We start from the raw sequence: 23,578 nt of genomic DNA on the forward strand, positions 1-23,578 counted from the left end.
GACGCATCACAGTACACCACAAAACTATCTATACCCTCGAGAAGGGTCAAAACAGAAGCAATAGTTAGCTTGTCCTTCAACTTCTCAAAACTATTTTCACACGAATCAAACCACACAAACTTCAGCTTTTTCTGAGTCAACTTAGTGAGCGAAGCAGCTATGGAAGAAAAACTCTCTACAAACCTTTTGTAATAAACCACTAGGCCCAAGAAGCTCCAAATATCGATTGGAGTCATGGTATGGGCCATTTTTTCGCTTTCTCAATCTTTTGGGGATCCACTCTAATCCCGTCGCTAGACATAATGTCCCAAGAAAGCAATAACATTCAGTTACAATTCAAAGTTGGAGAACTTAGCATATAGCTGATGATCTTTAAGGGTCTGAAGGATAACTCAGAGCTGATTGGCATGGTCCTTCTCACTTTTGGAATTGATTAGAATATCATCAATGAATACTATAATGAACAAGTCTAGAAACTGCTAAAATACCCTATTCATAAAATCCATGAAGGCTGTAGGGGCGTTAGTCAACCCGAAGGACATGACTAAGAACTCATAGTTACCATATTGGGTTCGGAAGGCTGTTTTGGGAATTTTTGACTCCTTAACCTTCAACTGATGATAGCCCGAACAAAGGCCTATTTTTGAAAAACACTTAGAACCCTGAAGCTGGTCAAAAATATTATCAATTCTAGGAAGATGATATTTGTTTTTAATAGTGACTTTATTCAACTGATGGTAGTCTATGCATATATGAAGGGATCCATCTTTTTTTTGCATGAAAAGTATGGGTGCACCCCATAGGGAAATACTAGGATGAATAAAGCCTTTGTCTAAGAGGTTTGCGAGTTGTTCCTTTAATTCTTTTAGTTCTGCAAGGGCCATTCTATATGGAGGGATGGAAATAAGATGAGTGTCTGGCAACATATATATCAATGCCAAAATCAATCTCCCTATTAGGTGGTATCCTTAGGAGATCTTTGGGAAAGACTTCTAGAAACTCATTCACTACAGGGACTGACTGAAGAGGAAGATTTTCAACCCTAGAGTCTTTTACTCAGATTAGATAATACATATAACCCCTGGAGATAAGCTTTTGGGCTCTAAGATAAGAGATAAAGTAACCTCTAGGTGCCATAGAATTTCCTACCCACTCAATTGGTGTCTCATTCGGGAAAGAAAAAGTAACCCTCCGGGTCCTGCAATCAAGTATGGCATAACACGAATAGAGCCAGTCCATCCCAAGGATAGCATCAAAATATACCATATCAAGTTCTATAAGGTCTGTTACAGTATCCCAACTAAGAACAGACACAACACAATTTCTAGACACTCTTCTAGCAATAATAGAATCACCTACTAGAGTGGAAACAGTGAAGGGTTCTATAATAACTTTGGGCTAGAACCCGAAACCAACAGCCATATAAGGGGTCACATAAGATAAGGTAAACCCGAGATCAAGTAACACATAAACATCACGAAAAAAGATTCGTAATGTACCGATGACAAAATCTGGTAAAGCTTCCACCTCCTCGTGGTTAGACAAAGCATATAACCGGTTATAACCACTCCTGACAGCTGAAGGAGCACCCTTAGGAGGAGGATCCATGGAGGCAGGTTGGGGATTAGCCCCCTCCGCATTTCCTCTCGCAGAAGGGCAATCTATCTGAAGATGACCCACCTTGCCACAAGTGTAACAGTTTATCCCCTTGAAAAAGCACCTCCCTAGGTGATTCTTTCTGCAAAACTCACACCATGGATTAGTACAATGCTGCTGGGCCATACTTCCCTGCGACTGAGTATCTGGGGATCTGGATCCATATTGAGTCTTAAAACTCTGAGATCGTCTATATGCTGGGAGTTTGGGCGCTGGCAGCAGTCTGTGCATTACCCTAATTCTTCTTCTTCTGCCATTTATTTCCCCACTTACCGCTTTGAGGCTGGTTGTGACCCTGGTTGGCAGATCTTGCTTTTTTCACCTATCTTTCTAGCTCCCTAACCTCAGAAATCTTTTTTTTTTTCTCTTATACCTCTTGCATATGAATGGTAAGCCTAGTAAAGTCCAACTCCTTATTCAACATAGCTCCCTAGCACTCAAGCACCAGGTCATCAGAAAGGCCAGATGCAAACTTTCTCATTCGGGTTCTCATACTACTCATCATCTCAAGAGCATAACGAGCCAGCTGATTAAATTTCAAAGTGTACTCCTGCACGCTCATCTTACCCTACTTGAGGTTCATAAACTCTTTTGCTTTAGCTTCTCTTAGGTTTAGAGGAAATAACCTGTCATGGAAAGTATCAACAAACTCATTCCATATTGAGAGATCAGCATTGTCGCCCATCGCATCTTCCCAATCGTTGTACTATTGATTCACAACTTCTTTCAGCTGGTACGCTGATAATTCTACCCCTTCTACCTCATCAACATGCATTAGTTTGAAAATCTTTTCCATTTCATCTACAAATCCCAGCGGATCCTCTTCTACCTTAGTTCCTATGAATTTGGGAGAATTTATCCTCATGAATTGGCTAAACTGAGTAGCTTCAAAAGTAACAGATACAGACCCAGTATCCTCTGACCGCTGAGTCTATGCATCCACCAACTGTGTCAATATGTGAATAACCCTGAACTCTACATTCGAAATATCTCTCTAATTTGCCAGGGGGCGATTAACATTAATCTATGGAGCCCGAGGTGGACTGGTCGGGACTGAAGGGACTCTCAGAGTAGGACAAGGTCTGGAGTAGGAGCTCTGTTATGTGTCCTCATCCCATAAGTGGGAAGAAATTCATTATTTTGATCACTCTAATTAGTATTGCGACGAGGAGGCATGAATGTTATTTTTGTGTGACAAAAGATTTCTGGTTAGGAACAGACTTGACTCTGAAGCACGAACTAATTTACAAAGAAGGGAAACATTTCCTGAATGCGTAGTAGTTTCCTGCTTATAAGTGTGGCGAGCTACACACCCATAATCAAGACTCTACCCAATAAAATTTCGCAGACATCCTAGGACCATGAACCATTCTTTGATACCAAGTTTGTCACGACTCAAACTAGAACCCTGGACATGATGAGTATTCGGAACCATAAAGGCCCGAAACACCCCTATCTATCTGGTAATCATGAACATGACTTATATGACAAAAGAAATATGGAAGATACATAATATAATAGAAACATGGACCAGAATCATATGAAAATAATAATGGGGAATAATGTCCCACAATCTCAATTAACATCTCAAAAACATCTGTGAAATCTCTATTACATGACTGAAATAAATAACAATCTCAAAACTAGGACAAGGCCCCCAGTAAATCCAAAACTACTAAATAATAATTACATTGCCGGACATTAGGCCTTTCGGAAGATAGAAGGCGCACCACTCGACTCTGTAAATCTGTCTGGAGAATTTACTGATTTTCTGGAACCCTAGAATATGCCTTCGAACCTGGGAAGGAAAGGGGTCAATACGAAAGTACTGGTATGCAGAGGAATCAAAACAAAATATAATATTTTTACCAAATATAGGTGAGTGTCATTATAAAGCAGTTTTATATCAAATCATTTCAAAACATATGGGCATTATGTTATAGTTTTCAACAACAATGTAATGCAACTGAGCTACATGGAATACCCTACATATAACATTTATACCAATTATCAAATCTCGGTTGCCTTCAAGATTAGAGTATAAATGAGGGAAAGACACACAAGAGCAAACAGCAGGGTGTCTCAACCCAATAAAGTATAGTAGTGCCCAAGATCACTTATCCTGGGATCCTAACCATAGTCCTAATTTAGGAATGACATAAAGTCAAGTACATAAGATCACTTAGACTGGTACCAAATCCCCATATCGGGAAACACGATTTCCAGAGATGAGCCCTTACAGTCAAATACATTCTTTGGGCATCTACCTATCTCATGTAAAATCAATGCATCAAACTCCATTTAATTCAATCACATATCCTATTCTGTAGGGTATCTTCATACCTAACTTGAAAGCCATCAATATGACATCATTCTTTCATACAATCATTATATTTATCATATTTTAACATAATAACCCTCTCATTTCAAGTAAAAAATCATAACCATTTTCAAAATATTTTGTGTCATGCTTGTCAAGATGATTTCAAACAATTCACATCATATGAGGATTTAATAAAAAATCATATCAAGAGAGGGATTTTCATATAATTCATGCTCTCAAGTTAACATCTTTTTGGAATACATGCATATACGTATATCATATATCAAATCACTTCGGGAATAGGCCTAAAGACCAAATCAATATCATAAAATGTTTAAAACATAATCATATTCATAATTTCAAAACCCCCATTTTGAAAACATAAATTTTTAATTCCATGAGATTTTTGCGATAAGCCCACGTACCTCTATATGCGGAGATGATAGGTGCTTCTTGAAGCCTACATTCTAGTGATTCTAAATATGTAATTAGTTTTAAAAATCCTCAGTTGGATCTTGAGTTTCTAGGATTTTTATTTTAAAATGCTAAGGAGAGTTCTTGAGCAATTTTAATGAATGAAGGTGTATTTTGGGGTATTTGGGGACTGAATTTCATGTTTATGGCTAAATGAGGGTGGAAAAGGGACCATTTTGCCCCAAAAATGAAGTATTTAAGTCACTTGAGTAATAATGTATGCGGCGCACACCTTATCACATAATATAAGTTGTGCGGTGCATACTTTATCGCACACATTAGGTTGTGCGTCGTACACCTAATGGCATAAGTTACGGTGTTTGTTGCACACCTTGTGCTGCACGACATACTCCACTTTGTAAAGCTATAAATTCTTCCTCGGGTGTCATATTTTTACGAAATTGGTATCTTTAGAAAGATAATTCGAAGACCTTTCATTTGATATATAGTAGGAACTCTAATTCAGTATATACAAAGATTAATGGTCGATTAAAATTAAAGTGTTACATATTCCTTCAACTCCTTATTCAGACAGTACTTAGAGGCTTTAATTTTAGTTAGATTTAGCTATCAGATTTAGTATTCATTTTTATATTTAGTTATTTTTGGTATTCATTACCCTATGGATGTTACTATATCTCTTCAGTTGAACCGTGTGTCCTGCATATTCAGGTTTTTTATGTATTATATGTATATTATACAGTGTACAGGTACAGATATCAGTTATGGGTTAGCTTGTGGTTCCTCAGGGTAATGAGCACCGTGTAGCATTCCAATTTAGAAAATCAGGGTGTTACATTAATAAAGCATCAAATTATTTCAATAGCTTCAGACATTATTTGGTATGAACGGTTGATTTGAAGTCTGCTTTTATCATGAATGGAATGTTTAGTTATTTGAGTTTGAAGTTTGATTTTCTATGTGTTAAGTCCTTAGTTTTAATGATTGACAAATTATGTTGGAGACATATTTCCTAGAAATTATGTGATAACAAAGTTGCTACTACTTAGGAAACAGGTTGGGTTTACCTATCACTATCATAGTCAACCCCACAGCTGGATGAAAGTACAAACGTTGGTGAAAAGCTACCACCACCTTTTTGTCTCAACCAATGACATTCCTCCTAGTTTTTTGTGTCATACTTATATTGCTCATCTTCTCCAACAAGAAAATAAAGGTTCTATATACTTACAATATTTATCTAGCTCGAAGCTCTTTGATCAAAGACTCACTTTGCAATAGGGAACTGATACCTTATCAAGTTGTATTTTCTTTTCTTGTTGTATTTGAGTCACTGTATTATGCTCTTAAACATTGCCTACTTCTGTTTGTTTAATTATAGTAGGTGTTGTGGTGTAAACTTCTTTTCTCTGTAATTATCAAGAGTTAGGTGATTTTGAAGCTAGAGTTAGCTTGACTTTCCAGTTTGAGTTAGCTGGTGTATGGGTGCAGTAGATTTACTATACATTTTCTATGTAATAGAGTTATTACTAGGAGAAAAGGATTAGGAGTTTAATCCTTGGAGTCTAGAGTCTATATTCAAGTTTCTTAGATATAGTAGAGCTTAGAAATCCTGGAGGCAGGTCGGAGCTTTTATCCCTTAAGCAAGGAGATTCCATGTAAAATCCTTATATCTTCTATTTACTCACTTTTATTAAGTTTCTCATAGTTTATTCTGTTTGAGTCTATTTGGGAATATGTCCCAAGTTGAGGAGCGACCCGCTATAACTTTTTATTTGGTATTAGAGTGTAGTGACCCTTCAAGTCATTTCTTGTCATTTCACTTATTTCCATAGTTAGATCTCTTCCATAGATGCCCCAAGTCATTTATGACTTATTAGAACTGATAGTTCGATTACTTGGCAATTCGTTTGGTTTTTAGAACCATTTTCTCATTTAGAAGTCTTTGTTGGTTCCAAATGGCCGCTGAGCCAAGACTTTAGTAAAATGATATTAGATGGAATTTTGACTATGCTAGTAGCTCCAAAATATCCATTTTAGGTTGGTTAGACATTTGGTTTGAGTTCTACTACACCCGAACTCATTTCTACCTATTGGTCGGAGAGTTGAGAAATTAGAAATTTAGGTATGGGGCCCACATTTGGTCGAAACAACCTAGATTGGTAAATCTAACTTTTCCAATTCATTTGGAACATCAAAATCAGTATGGTTTCATATCACTTTTTCTCATATTGGATTTTGAATGCATTTCGAGGGCATTGGCCGAAACTTGGAATTATCGTCTATTAAGGTTAGAGATACCATAATCGCGGGAGCCTTAATGAGATTGTGATGGTTATGATTGTGAAAAGAACCTTTGCACAATCACTAATTCTTAGAGCCTGGGAAAGGTGTATTTATATGCAATTTTGGCTGAGAATTTGGCTATTTCTCCACTTTCTTGAGTCTCTAAAACCCTAATAAAGAGTGTAGCTCTCAATGTGAGTCTAGGTTGTTGATTGGGAGCTTAAAAAACTTGCAAATTCATGATTAGCATTGAATATAAGGTAAGATTACTTTAATTTTAGTGTTAAATTCTTAAACTTTTAGACCCAAAACCCTAAATGGCTTGAGCCTTGATTTTAGCCCCAAATATGGTTGATTTGCACAAATTTCTTGAGGGTTATGAGTTCCTCTTGGTATTGAACAATAGGTTGGTATTGGAAACTTATTTTCTATATATGGGACCAACTTGGAGGTTTTTGGTGTCATTTTGGACCCGAAGCACAATGGTGAAATATGGATGTTGTTATTCTCAAAATAATGTATATATTATGTTTTTAATAGCATGGCTCATTGAAAAATTTTGAGTGAAGGGAAAGTGAAGATTGTTGGTTTGTGATCTATTTGGAGTCAAGGTAGGTTAGGCTTACTTGTAGTTAGATTGAGCTTTATTACTGTATGACTAATATCTTGATAAGATTGGGCGGGATCTTAAATATTGAAATGACATATGGTAATGTTTGGGTTTAGTTGACTCACTTAGGCCTTTGAACACAATAAGTTTGATGATTGACCCATAGTCTAAAACCTTGGTTTGTTGTACTTGTTATCTCATGAATAGCATGAGAATGCTCTAGTTTCTCTAGTTAGATGAAAGTGACTTTTTCACTCATCCTAAGAGTAGGTTGACCTAGATATGCGTAGTTTTGATAATGGCCTTATATGTTTAGATGACTTAAGAGGAGTACTTGAGGTAGGATTACTATAGAACTAGTGTGGATTGGTAAATCTTTGAGACATGGTTTAGGTAACTTTGTCTAATTTTGGGTAGAAGTTTGACTTGAAGAAAATAACTCAGGATATTAGAAGCGAAACTTGACCCGACTTAAGCTTGAACTATGTAACTTCATTAGTGACCTAGATACTTGCGAAATGTCTAGAATATGCTTTGGTAATATGATAGCTAAACCCGGTAAGTGGGTTATTCGTGATGTTGTTTTGGAGATAATGTGCATGCTTGATTGTGATCTCATTGTCACTATTTGGATAACAAACCTTGGAAATTAAATCCATGACTATTCTATCACTTAATTTATTATCTAGTTTACTTGTAAATCTTAGATTATGTTATCACTCATATTATGCTCAACCCTAGTGACTATACTAATGTTTGTGCAAAAGAGCCCTTTTGAGCTAGTATTGCGAATTATGCTAATAAAGAGGGGTTCTAGAAAGTATAATAACCATGACTTGTTTATGATTAGTAAGTATAATCATGTGTAGAATTAAGGATTCATCTAGTGGATATATTTGGATTGAATAAATGGATAAATTATGGAATTTCACTAGTAAAATGGGTTATGTGATAACTAGAAATTATGGTTGTAAAATAGCTAATGATGTTAATAGTCTTAGCATTGTTGATGATTAGTGATATTGATGTCTAGTATGTAATGTTGTTGGTTATTTAAATGACTTAGAGAATTATGGTGCTAAGTAGAAAAGACGTTGAGTAATAGATAGATAAGTGTGTTTGATCATATGTAACCTCTTCCTATATGATGCGTAGTGCACCTATGATCACTAGGAATATGTTTTGGTTAAATGATAATTATGGTTTAGTTGTACATCTTGACTAAAGGTGGATGTTGGCTACTTGGTAGATAATAATTAATTGTTATTTTTATAAAGGAGGATTATATAAAGAATCGGTTAGACAAATGATTGGACACCTTGTGATGACTAGCAAACTAGTAGTTAATGATAATAAATGTTGGTTAGTTAATGATGACTAGATATAGTGTATCGATATCATAGATATCTAAATAGCTATATGACAATGGTTACGATTACCTTGGTATGTGTTATTTCAATTGCAGTAATTGATGATGATTATGGATCTTGCTAAATTACCGCTGATGGGAAATGTGGAAACCGTGGATAAATATGAGTTGTTTATATATATATATCTTGATACGTTGATGATTTGATCTATTGAAGCACTCTCCGATAGTATGAGACGCCGTTATGAGTTCTTTACTTTATGTTCTTTAGGGTGTACTTTTCGATGCTATGGGCTGCCATGGTAAGCTCATTTAATTTACGCTCTAATGGTTGTATGCGTGTTGAACTTGGTATTTATGCGATTGAAATTATATATAAGTTGCTTTAATTTTCCAGGCCAATTATTCACTTTATATATGATGGTTGTGGTATGTATTGATATGACATGTCTTATTATTATTCTAGTTGGTTAGTTATTCTGTACAGTGATGATGGAGATGATTCAAGTTCGATTATGTACCTTGACTTAGATATATTATCTTACCTTATATCATAATTTAGCTCAATCGGTTGATGATACGTATTGAGTAACCATTGTTTTGGTACTCATACTTCACTTTTTTACCTTTTAGTGCAGACCCAAATACTAGTTGCCACCGCTGAGTTGAGATCATATTGTGTTGATCTATCAGAGACAAGGTGAGCTCTTATAGTTTCAATTCATCCATTTCCATCCCATCTTTATCCAGTCTTTTGTATTCAAGACGGATGTATTAGTCTAATTAGAATTTTAGATGTATTTCCTATTGTCGAACATAGATGTTCTTGTACTGATATTACTAGGTCGTGGGAATTGGTATCCGTATTAGATTTTCTATTGTGGAACTTTGTTGTTTATGATGATGTTCATCTATTGTGTCCCTTGTCAGGAATTTCTACCAAAGTAACCCATTTCCTTAGTTCCGGGTTCTGGTGTTGGCTTACTTACTGGTGCATCTTAGTAGGTGCCATCACGGTGTATGAATCGGGTCATGACATAGAGAAAGGTCTTTCTAAGAATCCTAACACCTTGGAAGGATCTTGAGAATGGTTGTTACTTCCAATCTTGAAGAAGGCCAATCAACCACTAGACCACCTAAGTTCAATGGTGAATATTATGAGTGGTGAAAGATAAGAATGCATGATTTTATCATGGATGAGGATTCAGAGTTGTGGGATGTCATTGTGGATGGCCCTTTTGTTCCTACAAGTTTAGTGAAGGTTGGTGTTATGACCTCATAGGTCCCCAATACTAAAAAGGAATTTGATGATATAAACATGAAAAAGATTGAGAAGAACTATAAGTCCAGGAAGTTGCTTATTTGTGGTATTGTCCTGATGAGTACAACAGGATCTCTATATGTAAATTTGCTAAGGAAATTAAGGATTGTCTTCAAGCAACACATGAGGGAACAAGTCAGGTAAAGGAATCCAAGGTGGATATGCTAACAAGCCAATATGAGACTTTAACTATGAAAGAGGGAGAGTCCATTTAGGAGATGTACATCAAGTTTACATCCATAACAAATGAGCTCCATTATTTGGGAGAAGATATCAGAACCACCAGACAATTTTGTAAAGTTTTGAGTATCCTTCCTAAATAGTGGGAGAATAAAGTCAATGCCATCACTGAAGCAAGAAATCTGAAGACAATGACCATGGATGAGTCATTGGAAATCTTAAAACTTATGAGATATTGAAGAGGCTAGGGAGGTTGAAAAGCGAGCCCAAGGTGAAGAAGAAATTGGTTCTAAATACCACTAAAAAACCCCCAAATGCTGAAGATGAGGAGACTACTTACATTGCCAAGCGAGATATCAAGGACTTGAAGAAGTCAGGAGCTATTCCTAGAAAAAAAAAATCTAGCAGATACCCCATGCCACGTGTGTGGAAACCTGGTCACTACATCAAGGACTGGCCCTTGCACAAAGTAGAATACAAAGAGTATGTCAAGCAAAATAGTGAGAAAAAAAGAGGCAGGAAATAGGTTCAAGGAAAGTACATCAGGAAAACTGAAGATGATAGGGTTGCAATGCAAGTCGTAGCTTCTCTAGATGACTCCCTTTATGATACTAATGAATTAGAAAAGGATAAAGTTATCTCTATGATGGTGATGGAGGATGATTCTCAAGTGCATGAGTCTCTCTTTCCTTTAATGGAAAACTTAGATGAGGATGGAGATGACAAGGTAACACTCTTGGACATGAAAGAAAACCTCAAAAACTATTTTGTTAAAGATCTGAAGTCTCTTATTGCTGTACTAATAGATACTGCTAATGATCTCAATAGAGATAAGAAATGTCTTAAGCTAAACTTTGAAAAATGTGAAGATGAGATGGTTGAATTATGTATCTCAGTAACTGAACTTCAAGCAATTAGCCAGTCTTTATCTATTGAAAATGAGTTCCTATATAAGAGGCTGAGTGAAGTGTCTAGAATTAATTCTAAATAAAAAATTAAAAATCTCAAATTCAATATGAGTTAGAAGAGATACTGACTAAGGCTAATGTAGAATTGACTGCCTCACTTGAGAAGAGTGTTGAACCTTAAAGGGACCTAGTTAAAGTGAAGGCTGAGCTTAAAAAGTTCTTGAAATAGACCACCTCATCTCAAACATTGATAAGTCTACTCAGAAAATAGACAAGCAACAAAAAAGGGTTTGGGTTCCATAGTGTGTACTCTTTCTACAATACTTTTATCAAATATGTCTCTATCAAGGATAATTTGTTGTGTATCCACTATGGTAAAAATTTACACATAAGGGATTCATGTCCTGCTATAACTACTATTTTAAAGGGGATGAGGAGATCTTCCTCCTAAAAGGGAAGAAATGTAAACTTACCTGGATGGACAAAGAAAAGCTTAATATTTTCTCTATCACCCTATTGGGAGCTTGAGCTAAAATGGGTTCCCAAAAATGATCATTGATTACTGTTACAGGGCAAAGCTAGTGGGAGTAGCCACCAGTGGATCATGGTAGTGGTTGTTCAAAGCACAAGACTGGACTAATTGGAGACTTCCTCTCGCTTAAGGCCTATGAAGGAGGTAGTGTCTCCTTTGATGATGGTAACAAATAATATATAGTTGGAATTAGAATAATTAGGAATAGTTTGAGTGGTGCAATTGATGATATTTATTTTATGGATGGACTCAAGCTTAGTCTATTGAGTATTGCTCAAATCTGTGATAAAGTAGGTGAAATCAAATTCAAATCAGACAAGTGTACTATTATCAGAATCAAAGATGGTAAAAAATGTAAATAACTTTGAGAAACAAGAATATTATATTACTGATTTGGGGTCCTGTATGGACAAAAACATGACATGCCTTAGTATGCAAGAAGATGCAGCTAATATATGGCATAAAAGGCTGGTTCATGTTAGTTGCAAACTGTTAAACAGATTGATGAAGAGGGACCTAGTTTGAGGACTGTAAATGTAAAGTTTTTCAACTCCAAAGTCTGTGATGCATGTGCAAAAGTAAAGTAGAAAAAATCTCCATTCAAGCCTAAAAAGGAAGTGGTAATACCTCAATAGGAATTGGTCCTAGTACAAATCATCCTACTTCCCTCAAATATAGTTGAAAGCATCAGTCCTCACATTCTCTTTAAATCTACTATCTCCTCTGAAATCAGGCATGCAGAACAGAAGTAGAGCTAAGAAATTTTTTTTATTTCGCTGCATTCTTGTCATAAATTAAACCCAAGAATGTAAAGGAAGCATTGAAGGATGAATATTGGATCAATGTTATGCAAGAAGTGCTTCATCAATTTTAAAGGAGCAAGGTTTGACACCTAGTCCAACGGCCCTCAGATAAAACTATCATAGGGACAAAGTAGGTATACATGAATAAGGCAGATGAACATGGAAACACTATTAGGAACGAGGCTAGGCTTGCTGTGCAAGGATACAATTAATAAGAAGGGATAGATTATGATGAAACATTTGCTCTACTATCTAGAATGGAGGCAATTTAAATTCTCATTTCTTTTGCTTCCTATATAGAGTTCAAATTATTTCAGATGGATCTAAAAAGTTCCTGTATGAATGACTTTTGCAAAGAAGAGGTGTTTGTGAAACAACCTCTAGGTTTTGAAAATGTTAATTTCCTTAGTTATGTGTTCAAACTGGATAAAGCCCTATATGAATTGAAGCAATCTCCCAGAGCTTAGTATGAAAGACTTTCCAAGTTCTTGCTTGACAATGGGTTCAAAAGAGGGAAAATTGACAACACTTTGTTATTGAAGGCTAGATGAGTATATCTATTTATTGTTCAAGTTCATATGGATGATATCATATATGGAGCTACCTAGTTGATGGAAATAGCACTTGTGCTGGTTTTATTCATCCAACTGGTGACAATTTTAACTTGGTTGGATATGTTGATGTAGATTATGTTAGGTACCTAGTTGATAGAAAAAGCACCTTATGAATGAATCATTTCCTTGGATTAACTTTAATCTCTTGGGGTACCAAGAAGCAGAACTCAGTACCACTCTCCACTACTAATGGTTGAAGAGGTTATATTTGTATCATATTATGCTCAACTACTGTGGATTAAGAAGAAACTTCAAGGCTTTGGCATTTTCTCAAATTGTGTGCCCTTTTTTGTGATAACACAAGTGTTGTCTATATGGAAAAGAATCTAGTTCAGCATAAAAGAACAAAACACATTGATATCATACATCACTTTTTGAGAGATAATGTAAAAAAATGGGTTTGATCAAGATGGTATTTTATAGCATAAAAGATCATATCACTAACATCTTTCCAAGGTACTTGGTAGAGAATCTTTTGAAAAAAACAGAACAAGGCTAGGACTAATGAGGCCAAGTTGAATGCATACTAATCTTCTTCATCCTCTAATTATGGCTATGACTTGGTAAGTAGGTATCTAGATTAGATGATTTCACCTATGATTAACTTAGTCTCACATCTTTTACAAATATACACCCTTGGCAGGGAAGAAAAGATAGGGATAAGTGTAAAATAACTCAAGTGTTGTGTAGTCAAACCATTATGTGGGGAATAGATTCCCAGTCAATTTAGTATCACACTTTATTCCTGAGCAATAGTCATAATTCTATTCATTAATAGGAGTGCCATCTCACCTGTTACTTTTAAAATGCTCTCTCCTTACATATGTAAGCAATTCTAGTTTTCTCCTTGATTATCCTTGATCACTTACTACCTCATATACCTTATTGTCAAGAGGGATTGTCCCATTTCTTATTTCTAGGGGTTGCCACAGCTGAATGATATGCATATTTACTTAAAATATACATACATATATATGGAAAAGAGTAAAGGTGGTTAGCACTTTCTAAATCACCCAACCTAGTTCCAACTTCTTTTAGACCCTCTTTTCTGTGACCATGGCACTGCTCCTTTCTCTTCTTATGGACCTCTATCTGAATAAAGTTTGATGCTTTCTTTCTGGTCCCTGTATGAGTTCTTTTTGTACTATTTACTTTTTTCCTTACCTAATCTTTCCTGCTCATATACATGTAGCCTCAATGACCATGAGTTAACATTTGTGTATCTCTATTTTTGGTTTACTGGTTAACCTCATTGATGATGCCAAAAGGGGGAAGTTGAGATGTAGCTGTGGATAATGTGTGAAGTTGTGCTGTATATGTGAAGGGGAAAGTTATGTAGCTGGGGCATAGTATAGGAGTTGAGGGGAAAAGGGATGAAGATGGGTTATCACTCTTAGGGGGAACTTTAAGTGCTCATAGATAGGAGAAATAAAGTGAAAAATGTTTAAGGGTATCATAGATAGGGGGAATAGGTGGGGTCCAAGGATTGAGGGCATATTTTCCTGAGCCTTGTTGTGTATGTTGTGTACTATGTAGATGTTTGAAGATCTTGAAGAACTGCTTGGGTTTGTCATTATCAAAAAGGGGAAATTATTAAGTCCTTAGTTTTGATGAGTGACAAACTGTATGTTAGTGACCTATTTTCTAGAGATTATGTGATAAAAAAGCTGCTGCTACTTAGGGAACAGTTTGGGCTTACCTGTCACTATCATACTCAACCCCACAACTGGATGAAAGTACAAAAGTTTGTGAAAAGTTGTTTCCACCTTTCTGTCTCAACTAATAACATTCCTCCTAGTTTTTTTGTGTCATACATATATTTCTCATATTCTCACACAAGAAAACCAAGCTTCCATATACTTACAACATATATCTTCCTCAAAGATTTTGGATCAATGACTCACTTTGCAATAGCTCACCAATAGCTCACCAAGTTGTATTTTCTTTTCTTATTATATTTGAGTCTTTCTATTGTAATCTTAAACTTTTCCTACTTCTTTTTGTTTGATTATTAGTTGGTGTTGTGGTGTAAACCTCTTTTCTCTGAAATTATCTTAAGTTAGGTAATTCTCAAGCTAGAGTTAGCTTGGCTTTCCAGTTAGAGTTAGCTAGTGTATGGGCGCAGTAGAGTTACTATGCATTTTTCTTGTAATACAGTTATTACTAGGATAAAAGGATTAGGAGTTTAATCCTTGGAGTCTGGAGTCTGTATTCAAGTTGCTTCAATATAGTGGAGCTTAGAAATATAGGATTCGGGTCGTGATTTTTCTTCCTTGAGGAAAGAGTTTTCACATAAAATCCTTATGTCTGCTATTTACTTAATTCATGAACCTTTTATGAAGTTTTTCCTAGTTCTTATTGTTTGAGTCTGTTTGGGAACAAGTTCCAAGTTGAAGAGCAATCCACTACAGCTCTGCACTATGTCGTTTGGGTGCTTGAATTTTAATAGTCACAAAGATTACCGAATTTTACCATTTTATTGGAAAATGACATGAAATGCTTTTAAGAATTTTACTTCCTTTATATAGTTAGGTACGGAATTGTAGTAACAATCAAGTTAGAGGAAAAATCTAGATAAAAACTTGAAAAAAAAAGAAAGGCGAAATGATCAGATGGATCTTTGTATTTGTCCGTGTTTGTAAGGTGGACACTTCTACTTATTTTTTTGTCATCTGAGCCCTTAACCCATTAAAATATAATATTTTAAACCTTTATAATGCATATGTGACATTAAATTATTAGTCTAGAGAAACATGGGCAAACACACATTTTTAAGCTAGTAAAATCAATATTTTTCATTAAAAAATGTTAAGAACATTAAAAATAGCAAATTTTAAAAAAGAGACAAGAAATAAAAATAAAAAACCCAAAATCCGCTACCCTCTTCTTCAGTGCTCCCTTCCCCATCACCCACCGCCACCACACACATCCAGCCAACCATTTCCCCTACCCTATCCCCCACCCACCTAGCACCACAACCATACATCCAGCCAACTGTTCCCCTTCTTTATGGTCCCCCATCCTTCTTCAATAGGGACTCTCTCGATTTAGTTTTTTCAGCAAAAATCTCATTGGAAAAAGTCATCTCCATAAATCAGCAACCAAATGATCCAAAATCACCCACCCTTGTCAATAGAATGACACATGTACAAAGTAGCTTCATCCAAACCATTTTCATGAATCGATTTCAAAATTTGATTATTCAAATTCAGTCAATTATCAAAAAATGCAGAAAATAATTTAGGGATTTTTGGTGCGTTAGGGTTATTAACAGAGCTAATAGGATGAGGTTATTAGTTTTATTGATAGAGAAAGGATATAGGGGGTCAATATAGAGGCAACATTTGTGTTTGTGGCATTCGCCGATGGTTTCTTCAGGGGTGGTGAAGGAGAGGAGATGGAGGGAGATAAAGAAAGGTGGTGGTGGTTGAAGGCAGTTGAGATAAGAGAGGGTATGAAGTAGGTTGTAGGTAACTTCAAAAGAAATGAAGAGATTTCTCCATTATTGCTTCTCTCTGTGTGTGTGTTGGGGTGAATAAAATGAGGTGGAGGGGTGGCGGAGGAAGAGGAAGGAATGGGGTTTTGTTATGCAAAAAAAATGTTATTTATATTTTATATGTTTTTAATTTCTTACGTGTCATTTAAAAATGACAAAATCATGCCATGTGTAGTCGATTATATTACACCCATATTAATCTAATGAGAAAAGGGTTTAAAATATTATTTTTTGATGATTTTAAGGGTTTAGATGACAAAAAGATAAGTAAAAGTGTCTGCATTACAAACCCAGACATGTGCAAGTGTCCATTTGATCATTTGGCCAAAATGAAAAGAAAACTTAGGTTTGAACAAGAAATAATAAAAAGAGAGAAACAAGGATTTGAAAATAGGAAAAAAAAATAAAAGAACTCATAAAGCAGTAAAACAAAAATAAAAAACATGCATGATATATCATAGACATGCATTAGAAAATAGAAAAAAAGAAACAAAACAAGACGAAACAAAAAAGTAAAAAAAACTGAGAGTAAACTTAGAGAAAAGAAAAAGAAAGTAACGCATAGGACAAAAAAATTAGGAGATTTAAAAGAAAAACTTAGACGAAAAACAAGAAAAATTGAGAACCTACACTGCCCAAAGCAGAAAAATGGAAAGAAAAGAGAAAACGGATAGACAACAAGTCAGAATGTGAGATTTGGTTCGTGATTTCAATCTGTGTTGGGTTCTAAATCGAAAGGGCGTCATGCAGAAGCTTAAAGTTTGTAAACCATTGAAAAGGATAACTTAGATGACAAAGAAAAACATAATACTAAAAACATATTATTGATATGGTTGGTCAAACGACCTACATATTAAAAATTAATATTGAAAAATATAAAACCTGTTGGGTGAAAATCTCCCCGTAAACAACACTCTTGAAAGACTACATTATGGATGTTATTGTGTTATGGTATGAGAATAGGGTCATCTATTTATACATGTCCAAACCTTTCCTACAAGAAAGAGGTAAGCCAAATATGAAAAAGAATTATATTTTTCTTTCAGGAGAAGTAAAAATAATTATGATATTACTATTATTTTTTGATGGGTTTAAGGGTTCAGATGACAAAAAGATAAGTAGAAGTGTCCGCATTATAAACTCAGACATGTACAAGGGTCCAATTGCTCATTTTGCCAAAGTGAAAATAAAACTTAGGGTTGAAACAAGAAATAAGAAAAAGAGAGAAACAAGGGTGTGAAAACAGGAAACAAAAGAATAAGAAGAACTCACAAAGAAAAAAAACAAAAATAAAAAATATGCACGATATATGCATAGACATGCATTAGGAAACAGGAAAAAAGAAATAGAACAAGACAAAAAACAATAAGTAAGAAAAACTAAGAGTAAACTTAGAGAAAAGAAAAAGTAACGTATAGGAGAAAAAAAAGTAAAAGATTTAAAAGAAAAACTTAGACGAAAAACAAGAAAAATAGAGAACATACAACACCCAAAAATAGAAAAATGGAAAGAAGAGAGGAAACGGATTGACAACAAGTCAGAATGTGAGATTTTGTTCGTGATTTCAAATCTGTGTTGTGTTTGAAATTGACAGGGAATCACGCGGAAGCTTAAAGTTAGCAAACCATAGAAAGCGATAATATAGATGACAAAGAAAAATATAATACTAAAACTAAATTATTGATATGGTTGGTCAAATGACCTACATATTAAAAATTAATATTGAAAAATATAAAACCTATTGGGAGAAAATCTTTCCCTAAACAAAACTCTTTAAAGACTACATAGTGGATGTTATTGTGTTATGGTATGAGAATGGGGTGTTCTATTTATACATGTCCAAACCTTTCCTACAAGAAAGAGGTATGCCAAATATAAAAAAAAATTATATTTTACTTTCATGAAAAGTAGAAATATTTTTGATATTATATTTATTTTTTGATGGATTTAAGGGTCTGGATGACAAAAAGATATGTAAAAGTGTCCACATTACAAACTTAAAAATGTGGAAGGGTCCATCTACTCATTTGGACAAAATGAAAAATAAACTTACTGTAATACCCTGTACTTTTCGTAGCTTAATTTCGCTCCTAGAATGTCAAAGGTTAGCTTCAAAAATGAATACCTTTTTACGCATGTAAAATTTTTCAGATTTAGACCCTCTATTGTATGAAAAATTGAATAAGATTTCCATCGATACTAATTCGCCCAAATATGATACTCACTTAAGAAGTTATGGAATTTTAGTAAGGCAGAATGCCATCTATGAAAACATCGCATCACGGTGAAGGTTAAATTCCCATTCATCAAATTTCAGTGGACTACCGCGATAAGCTCGTATTGCTGTGAGGTCCAATTTACCAATTGTCAATTTCTAGTGGCTCACCATGATGGTGGTGCATTGTGGTTATGACCCAAATGGCATTCCAATATAGCATCGCGATGGTGGCACATCGCGTTAAAGTCCCAGGTCCTAGTTATCAATTTTCAGTGTGCCACCGTGATAGTGGCGCGCCGCGGTGGCATGTTAAATTACATTTTGTTCCCTTTTCCAGTTCCAAATAAAAGTTTAAAAGGGGTATTTTGGTCAATTCTCAATCCCCCAATCCGTCCAAAACATAATATTAAACACATTCAAAGAACTTTATGCTTATTTTCATCCATTCTCTCTCAAAGAAAAACCCTAGAGCTCCAAAGCTTCTTTTTCAAGAAATCAAAATCCTCCATTGTTTCTCCAAGAGAACTCTAATTTGAGGATTCCCAAATAAATATAACCAAGAGTTCATCTTCAAGAGAACAAGTAGAGATCTAATTTCAAACTTTCTTAAGAGATTTCATCAATTAAGGTATGTGGGGTTTATGAACAAGGATCTTCTTCCATCATTGTGCCCAAAACCAAGTTTTCATTCCAAATTTATATGATTTTGAATGATTATACATGAGTTTTATATTAGGGTTCATACCCAATATTGCTAATTTTAAGATTTTGATATTTCAAGTGATTTAGAAGTAGAATTGCATGACTATTTTCATATTTTCATATCTATTGCAGTAATTTCCAGATTTTAAGATGAATTATCATTGTTTTCACTATCAAACATGATTATTATGATGTTTTGACATGAGATTTATGCATGGTTTACTAAGCCCAAGTTCATATATTGATATTTGAAGAAAGATAATGCTTTCAGCATCTTATGATCAGATTAATTACAGATTTTCAGTAAAGCTTTGATCTTTTGATCCTCAGATGAGATTTAGAATCCACTTTATAGATTTATTATACATTATAGAAAGCAGATTAGCTTTACTTACAGATTTAATCAGATAAATGCATAATTGGTTTTAGAATAAACCCTTATGCTAGTTTTTAAAGTGGATTTCCAATAGAATAAGCACAACTTAAAAAGGGAGTTGTATTTAGCACCTAGTTGGAAGTGTGGGATTAGCGTACCCTATCTTCCATAAAACTACATAGCCAACATAGGTACACATTATCAGATTATTTTCATTTCTATTTGGATGGCAGTTACAGATGTGATCACTTAACTCAGGTTATACTCCTTGGTAAAAGTATGACACCTCTCCCCAATTTGAGGTTTTACTATTAGGGGAATAAATGGTTTATGTCAGTTAGAAGAACCTCCCTGCTAGTGAGTATTTTCCATTCAGATAAAGAATTTTTCCCTACAGAAAGAGTAATACTAACAGAAAAGAATGATAAAAATACTTTTAGAAAACTAAGTTTAAAGGCTCACAGTTTTATTCAGCTTATGCTTTACAGAAAGATAATAGTTACAGACTTCATCTTTCAGATTTTAGATATATAAGTAAGTCCTTTCTACACTTAGACGGTACGATTGACAGACAAAATATTAGTATAGTTTTCAAAACTAAATATCATGACTCACTAGATTTATAAAGTATGATTTGTTATTTATGATTACAGACTTCAGTTTTCTTTTCGATATTCCAGCTTATGTGAGTCATTTAAATTTAGCATGTATTGTTGTGCAAACTATGATAATAATTGATATTATCTTTTACTTATTGAATTCATCCCCATATACTCAGTACATCCTCAAAGTACTGATCCACATATATGTCTTTGCACTACATTGTCTCATAATATAGGTTCAGATGCTCAGTATCAGTAACGTGAGTAGTTCAAGCATCTCTATCTCTATTAGACTATTGATGAGTCCTCATAGTTTGGGGACTTAGTCATTCAGATATTTCAGCTTATTAGTTTATATATTTTAGCATTCTTTTCAGACAGTTTGAGTTAGCTGGGGGTTTATCCCAGTGACTCTTTAGTTATTAGTATTAAAGGCTTATCAAACTGTTAGTTACTATTCAGACTTACAACATTTTATTTTCAGAGACTATATTCAGATTTTTCTCAGATATTTCAGTTAGTTTTCTGTATTTAGTATGATTTCATATCCATATTCCCATATTTTATGATTCAAACTTAGTAGAAGGCAGACAGGGTTACTTAAGGATACTCGTAGTCTTGAGCCCCGTATGATGTCTCAGGACTAGGTTTTGGAGCATTACAAACTTAGTATCAGAGCCTAAGGTTTGTGAGAGTCCTAGGGAGTCAGACAAGCTGCGTTACATAAAGTCTTGATTATGGGTGTGAAGCGCACCACATTTATGAGTAAGAGGCTATGGGATATCCTTAGGAAATCATCTTTTTTTTTCATGATTTATCATGCTTACAGTATCTCTATCTACTTTTAACTCATGCTTTTATGTGACAGTTGAAAATGCCTCCTCATCGAGCTAATACCCGCAAAAATAATATCCAGCCACCCCATCCTGCTGTTCTCTAAAAGAGAATGTATCCCATATTGAGTTTTGAGCTGTCTTTTAGGCGTTGGCCCAGGAAGTGACTACCAATGTCCAGGGAAACCATTAGGCTGCAGTCCCATTTTAGCAGAATAGTGATTTAGCAGCAACCAGAATTAGAGATTTCATAAGAATGAATCCATAAAAATTCTTTGGGTCAAAGTCAGGTGAGGACCCACAAATTTATTTAGTTGAGGTGAAAAAGATCATCTAGATTATGCATATTTTTTAGAAGGAGAGTGTAGAGTTGGCATCCTGTAGATTGAAGGATATATCATATGATTGGGTAGTTATGTAGAGAAATGGTATAGGTAAGAATGTAGCTCCTATGAGTTGGCAAGTATTTTGAGATGATTTTCTAGATAGGTTCTTTCCGTGTGAAATGAGAGAAACTAAGATAGAGGAGATTGTGAACTTGAGGCAGGGCTTAATGATAGTGAAAGAGTACTGCCTTAAGTTCAATTAGTTGTCTAAGTATACCCCTGATATGATGGCTGATCCTAGGACAAGCACGAGTAAGTTTGTTACTGGCGGATCTAGCTTGGTAGTCAGGGAGTGTAGTACTACCATGCTTATTGAAGTCATGGATCTTGATAGGTTGATAATTCATGCTTAGCCGATTGAGGTAGAGAAGTTGAAGAAAAAAGATACAAGTAATAAGAGGGCTAGAATAGGACAGTTTCATTATGGCTAGGCTAGGTCTAAAGAGGGAAATCGTTCATAGTATCAAAATCGTTCATCTATGCTAGCACCATTTTCAACTAGCGCTCCTTCTCCTAGAGCTAGATAGGAGAAGTGGGGTAAGTCTTCTATATCCAGATCTCAGAATAGTGTGAGTGAAAAACCCAGTTATTATCCATATGATAAGTATGGTAAGAATCATCTTAGTGAGTGTTTAGCTGGACAGAAGGGTTGTTATGGTAAGTTGGGTCATGAAATTAGAGAGTTTCCATATGCTAAGCAGGGAAACAGAGATGTCCATCCCTAGACTTAGCTACTAGTGCACTAGCTCCTTTAGGTTGCCCAGTCCCTCCTTAGGTCTTATCATCTAGTACCCATGGTGGTCAGCGCCAAAATTAGTTTTATACTTTACCATCCCATCAAGATTAAGAGGATTCATCAAATGTTGTTACTGGTATGCTTCATGTCTTTCATCTTGATGTTTATGTGTTGCTAGAACCTGCGTTATGTTTTTTTTATGTGACCACATTAGTTGTAGTAAACTTTGAAATAAGTCCTGAATAGATTCTTGAGCCCTTCTTAGTTTCCACCCCAGTAGGTGAGTCAATTATTTCCAAGCAGATTTACAGAAAGTGTCCTATCACTTTCCTTCATAAAATAATATTAGCAGACTTGATAGAGCTAGATATGGTTGACTTTGGTCTTATCCTTAGTATGGATTGGCTCCATTCCTGTAATACATCCATAGATTATGGCACTCGAGTGGTGATGTTTCAGTTCCCAGATGAGCTAATCTTTGAGTGGAGAGGTAATTTAGTGTCTCCCAAAAGTCATTTCATATCCTATCTTAAAGCCAAAAAGTTAATTTCTGAAGGGTGTATCTATCATCTAGTTTGAGTCAAGGACACTAAGTCTAAGACTCCAGCAATTCAGTCAGTAAGTGTAGTTAATGAGTTTCCTGATATTTTTTCCAAAGATTTGATAGGGTACCTCCTAATAGGGAAATAGAATTCGGGATTGACCTTCTCCTAGATACTTAGCCCATATTAATACCTCCTTATTGTATGGCTCCTACCGATCTTAAAGAGTTAAAAGAGAAACTCAAAGATCTTCTACATAAAGGTTTCATAAGGACTAGTATTTCTCTATGGGGAGCTCCCATCCTATTCGTGCAAAAGAAAGATGGTTCTTTGGGAATATGCATTAACTATCGTTAGCTGAATAAAGTTACAATTAAAAAATATCCTCTTCCTAGAATTGATGACTAATTTGATGAACTCCAAGGTGCAAGTTACTTCTCTAAGATAGACCTTAGATCCAGCTATCATCAACTTAGAGTAAGAAAATGTGATATTCCAAAGACAACTTTTAGAACCCGTTATGGTCATTTTGAGTTTTTAGTTATGTACTTCGGGCTAACAAATGCCCCAGCAGCCTTCATGGACTTAATGAACAGGGTGTTCAAATAGTATCTGGACATGTTTGTCATAGTCTTTATCAATGATATTCT

This window comes from Capsicum annuum, chromosome 7 (assembly GCF_002878395.1).
Source record: "Capsicum annuum cultivar UCD-10X-F1 chromosome 7, UCD10Xv1.1, whole genome shotgun sequence".
Classification (NCBI taxonomy): Eukaryota; Viridiplantae; Streptophyta; class Magnoliopsida; order Solanales; family Solanaceae; genus Capsicum; species Capsicum annuum.